The sequence below is a fragment of the Mauremys reevesii genome, linkage group 25 (genome assembly GCF_016161935.1).
Source record: "Mauremys reevesii isolate NIE-2019 linkage group 25, ASM1616193v1, whole genome shotgun sequence".
NCBI lineage: Eukaryota > Metazoa > Chordata > Testudines > Geoemydidae > Mauremys > Mauremys reevesii.
This window is the reverse complement of record NC_052647.1, coordinates 1,414,210-1,420,209: the sequence shown is the minus strand read 5'-3', so window position 1 is coordinate 1,420,209 and position 6,000 is coordinate 1,414,210.

Genomic DNA, 6,000 nt, shown 5'->3' with positions numbered 1-6,000 from the left:
CGACCTTGTGTTAGATAAAGTATGGAATGTAGACTATACTCTAAATAGAAGTGAGAAAAATAAGATATCAGGATGACCGATGTATAAACAAAATGCAGCTGTTGCTCATTATTGTATGTAACAAAAGGTATAAATGCTGTTGTAATTGTTTACCTGTAGAGAGACCTGTTTAGCTCTTTCCCTCCACACAATTGCTAGAGGTAATAAAGTATCTGACTTGCTGCACCCAACCAGAGAGTGAGAACTCTGTTTTTCTCTGACAATTTTGGGGCTTGTCCGGGATGGCAACGCCTGTGGAGACAACGGCAGCTGCTGTGGACTGTTCCCCTTCGAACCCCATGGCGCCACAAGAGAGGTTGAGACCTTTTGAAATCTCTATTGGGGTATCGGAGGAGGACTGCCCGTTGGGCCGTTTGTTCCTGTTGGGCTTACGCCATCGGAACTTATTGACTGTGCAGTAAGATCAGATGCAGAGTGGTGCTGGGGAATTGTTTTGCCGCCCCCAATAAGGTTAGTTTGATGTGGTGCTGGGGACTTAGTTTTGCCACCCCCAATAAGGTTAATGCATAAGGGAAATGTGTTAGGTTAATGCACCAGTGCTGAGGGTTTTTTACCACCTCAAGAGGGGTTTTGACTGCCTCTGATAAGAGAAAGTGTATTCAGTCTGGACATAAGGTAAAGATGCATCGTGGTATTTAGAAATAGAGGCCTTGGTGTGTGTGTGGATATACCAATGTGAATGAGAGTCGCCGGAAGAGTATTCTGCGAAGCTGATGGGCTTGTGACCAGAAATACTCTAATGCAAGCCCAGTGACTCCACCTAGTGGATTGGTAAAAGATCCGACCCAAGGTGGGCTGTCTCTGCCTGGCATTGTCCGGTGAGGGGCCTGCCTGGGTCTAGGATTGTGTGAACCCATCTCCCCTCCCGCTTTCCTCTCCGTGTGAGCCACTGACTGGTCTGATCATCTCACTGGAAGCAGTGAGAGTAAACGGCGCCGTATCTCTGAGACTAGCCGACGCTCTTTGCTGAAGGGAGGTGTAGGAGGGTCGTGGCCATTCTCATTAGCCTCTCCTGTGTGAGTGACCTGTGGTGTGATACCCTTAGTTTATGAGCCACTAGCGGACAGGGCGCCCTCCCTGTGTGTGTGTGATTGGAAAATGGGTGGGGGACAGTCTAAGCATTCCCCCTCACCTCCTAGGGGTACCCCAGCATATTACATGTATGTACATTATGGTCCTAGAACCTGCAGCTATTTAGACAATTGGAATCTTTACATGTGTGAAAATCCATCTAAACAATGCCCACTAGAAGGTACCTTCAATCTAGATAAGATCATACATCTTAGAGGAGCTTTTAATCACCAAAAAGCCTCAGACACACAGTGGGAGCAATTTCTCTATTGAGGAAAGGACCAGGTTAAAATTCAACTTGGCCCAGAGATAAAGAGAAAGCTGCTGTGTGTTCAAGGTCAAGAATCAACGCAGACCATGCTAAGTACAAAGAAAAACTGCTTTCGGCCCCAGCTGGCTGTGGAAAAATATAGACAGAGGCAAACCAAAGGCAATACAAGTTACAGGACTGAGATTACATTTGCAAAGCTTAGCTGTCCAGTGAGATCCAACAGTCTGCCTTTGCGACCCTGGAGCCGGCGTGGTGTGGTGACACTGAAGAAGCCACAGGCAGCCGGCCTGGACTGGAATCTCTGAAAGAGACACTGCAGGAGACCCCAGGGTGTAAAAGAACAGCCCTCCAAAGAGCGGAAGCAAGTTGGAGATTCTGGACAAGCTGTATACAGGATAATCTGTCCACCTCTCCCGCTTCTCTGGACGTTATACACAGACATGGCCAGTCTGGACGTACGTGTGTGAGTATGAAAGTGGATTAGGGCTTGGGGCATTAACGTTTTTCTTCCCCTGAGTGATGTGGGAGCGTTCCCAACATTCTCTGTTGTTTATTATTTTATTAACGAAGCTTTAAAATTCTGTCATATGGTGTGTTTTCTTTATCTTCTCCAATGATCCTGCAGTGTCAGCCTGATCATCTGACACGAGGGATAGATTGGTAACAGAATCTGTCAGTTTGGTGAAAAATTGAGTAGTGGGGGAGCAGAATGCACACCATCTATTTGTTTTGCCCTTGTTATTTTATGTTTGTTTGCTTGGTACTGTTGGTGTTGTATGTTGAGGACTGCATGATTAAAGGTGTGTCCACTCTCAGCCGCAGTAAGTCTGAAAACCAGAGAGGGATTTAGCATTCCTCTCTCCACCTCGGTTGACCGGGAAGGGTGTCAGGTGGATCTACCCCCAGTCGTAGCGATCATGAACCAGGCAGCAACTCAAACCTACACCCAGGGCAAGTTGCAGGCCTTGAGACAGGACATCCAGGAAGAAAAGGAAGCACTGGCTAAGCAAGTACCGGTCCTTCAGGGACTTGTCAAAATTTAACCATTTGTGCTCAGCATATACTGTAACAGCAGTGTGTTTGCCACAAAGAGGGAATTGAATAGTTAAACACCAATGGGCCATGGCAAACCTCACAAGGGAAGACTCGGGTAGCCTTGTGAGTAAGGATGTTTAAAGGAAGAGACCAGGAAGGGTGGGGGCTAGTTGAGAAGCCCCCCCTCCTTGCTAAATTGGTAGTGGAACAAAGCTGGTGCCCATGGACGGGATGGTTCAGTGAGAAAAGCAGGATCGGGCCCAAGCGGGCAGGCAACAGATAGAGAGATTGGAAAACAGGTTGGAAACTTGGAGGGCATAGTGAAAGGAAAGGAGTAAGTAAGTACAGAAATGGGAAACTTAAATCCCTGGAACAATAATTGGAATGGTAAATTCTGAGTTGATTGCCTGTCGTTTTGGGAGATAAGCAAGTGATTTAAGGAAAGAGAGTGAGACGTTAACTCTGTAGTTGCTAGAGGGAATCAAGCAGTTGAACTTTGTAAAATGCTGAAGAGGAAAATTCTTGATGTCTTTGAAATGTTTGTAAATAAATCCAGGCAAAGAAATTATTTGATTGCAATCATTTGGCTATGAACAATTTAGTCGAATTAACTAAAGAAATGTAATATACAGTGTTACTTAATTAAAATCCCATTAGGCTCTGAGTGGCTACAATAAGTGGTGTTTTCTTTCAGATCATTGTGTGTTTTGCAAGCAGGAGTTAAAAGTAAAAGGCAATCAAAATTCTGGTAACAACAATTGTGTCCCTTTTAAGTAAGAGTCTCTAAGCTGCTGATGGCTTTGGATTCAGAAGCAAGCCAGAAAGCATCTGTATTAATGGAAATTATCTAACTGATAAAGTAGGAGCCACCTGAAACCTGGGCTGCCTATGAAACAAATACAAGAAAATATGGGGTAATTCCTCTGTTTTGTTTGAAATCAACAAGGGTATTTGTATATAAAGGAAATATTTTAAGCAATGACTGACTGCCCCGAAGGGGGAGACCTCTGTTCTTTTGTCTTTCAGATAATCAGAGAAAACTAATGCCAGCTGAAAAGCAATCAACATACCATGCATTTACTGGCACAATAGGAATTATGTTCTGTGTTTTATGTCCTGTCTTGTGGTGTTTGTCTTGTGGCTAGAATTATTGTGTTTAATATTTCCGTAGGACAGTCTAGTTCAAAATCAAATAGAAGGGTTAAATCAAAATGCAGATACTTGTTTTATTCAACTTGGAATACAAAGTGTTGGATAAATCAGGAAAATGTGATATACTAAAGTCTAATATATTCGCTTAAGTAAGAAAAAGAAACTTCACTGGCCAGATCTTTTAATTGAAAAAATGGTTGTTAAAATGTGCCTACCAACAGTCTTTGGAAGCAAGGATATGAAAGGTTAACCCACTCCCCATATTGCACATGGGATCCTTCTGGCTACCTCAGATTTCTAGCCATAGGGCTGGGGAGGGAGGAAAACTATTGGACACCAGAGGTTGTAATGAGTGGACTCCTCAAAAGTGGGTGTGCTTGTCCTGGCTTGTTGCTCCAAAACTCTGCAATAAGTTATTTTACTGGAAGGATGTATGTGCCATACGTTGAATAATAAGACTAAAGTACTATATAATGGCAATGTGTATGTGTTCATTGTTGGGAAAAGGTGTATGAGTGAAGAGTGGAAGTTTCCTTTGTAGGTTAAAAGAAGGGGAGAAGGAAAAAGAACAGAACAAGTTATCAAAAAAGACACTGGCCCCGTTCAAGGACATTGCTCACAGCTAAGACTTGGCTGACAACCAAGAAAAGGGGGGGCTTGAATGTGCCCAAGCAGCTGTAAAATCTGCAAAACACTGCCAGGCATTAATGAAATGTGTTAGGTTTCTTTTCTCACAGGTAAAGAAGCGCTACCCAAAGACCCTAGCAGCCCTGCCACTCCTTGGAACCAGGAGATTGGATCTATGTAAAGGTCCACCAGTGAAAGATTGCTTTGGCTCCATGCTGGAAAGGCCCTTACCAAGTCCGGCTGACTACCAACACCGCTGTGAAGTGCCAAGGACTGACTGCCTGGACCCATGCTTCTTATTGCAAAAAGGCCTCTCCGCCTTGAGATAATTCCACTCGTACTATTGATCAGCCTGTTTCGCCTTCTCGTATTTCTTTTCCTCCTTCTGAACAACAGGAGAAAAGGACAAGGTTATGTGCTGGTAACCTCTCCCTTGTCCACTGACAGAGTTAACCTGCATTCAGTATTTGCTATAGAAACCAAAGCACTACAGGGGGTGATGTGCTGGTAACCTCTCCCCTGTATGATGCTGAGCCACGATTGCTTCAGGAAAGAAGGAGGAACACTCGCTCCACTGAAATTGCAAAAGTCCAGGAATTCCTGACTACAAAAGACATTAAGAACTGACCCTGGTGAAGAAACAAAGAATTATACACTGGCAGGAAGAAACTTGTGGGACCCATGCTTGGGAATGTGATATTGATTGGATTTTGGGGTTTATAATACCTTCAGCATGTATTACCCTCCCTAATTGGATTTTAAAGGACAAATACCAAAGGCACCTTGTTGCCACTGCCCCACCCCACCATTTCCTCCATTATACATCCAAATACAGACAATGCCATAGATCTGACAAAACCCAATGGCCAAGGCCTTCACATCTAAGTGATTTATTGAAATTTTGTTCAGAAAACCTATTTTTTTAAGGTTCAGAATAGTTCATATGAGAGAACAATTGAATGGAAAACAAATGGATCAGTGAAAATATGTGATATCACTACAGATGAACCCCAAGAATCAGAAACTGAGATTAGTAGGTTGTATAATGAGGTAGAGATGGTGGCTGTTCCTGGAGTTTGTAAAATGTTAGATGAAGAGGCTCTTGTTATTTGATCACCCAGTTAGTGAATAACCAAACATATACCCAAAGAGTTTGTTCTGTCACTGGAAATTTTATCTGTACTTAAATAATTCCAGTAATTACCATATAGCAATATACCCCTTCCTATGCTATTAATGTTAATGCCTTTTGGAAATACATGAAAGTGTTTAGTCAATAGATGTGGTATGGTATGTCACCAAAAAGAGATGTGTTAGGATATCGACGGACTGTGATTAATACTACAATAGGGATTATAAAATTCACACTGCCCTTATCTACTTTCCAGATCACCTCTACATACCCAAATTGCTCATGGGGGGCTGCCATTAGATTAGCACGACAGAGGGCCTGGGTTATTTCCTCTAGAAAGAAGAGGGACTTGACCGGATCCCTATGGGAAGGGGCCAATAGTGCAGCAGCAATTTGGAATATTTATATAAATCAAGAACATGAAGAGAAATTAGGACAGTTGGAAAAAGCTACTGCCCTTATGACTGGAGCACAGCTAACCCAGGTTCAGGCTGGAGTGGGTGAATTACATGTTATTCTGTCCTTAGTTCAATGATGCAGAAGTTTTAACAGAGTAGGTACTGAATATCACTGAGGCTGGAAAGGCATTGCAGTGGGATCTGGCTTGCTCAGAATCCAAGATTTCCTGAATGACCAGCTAATGGCCATTCAG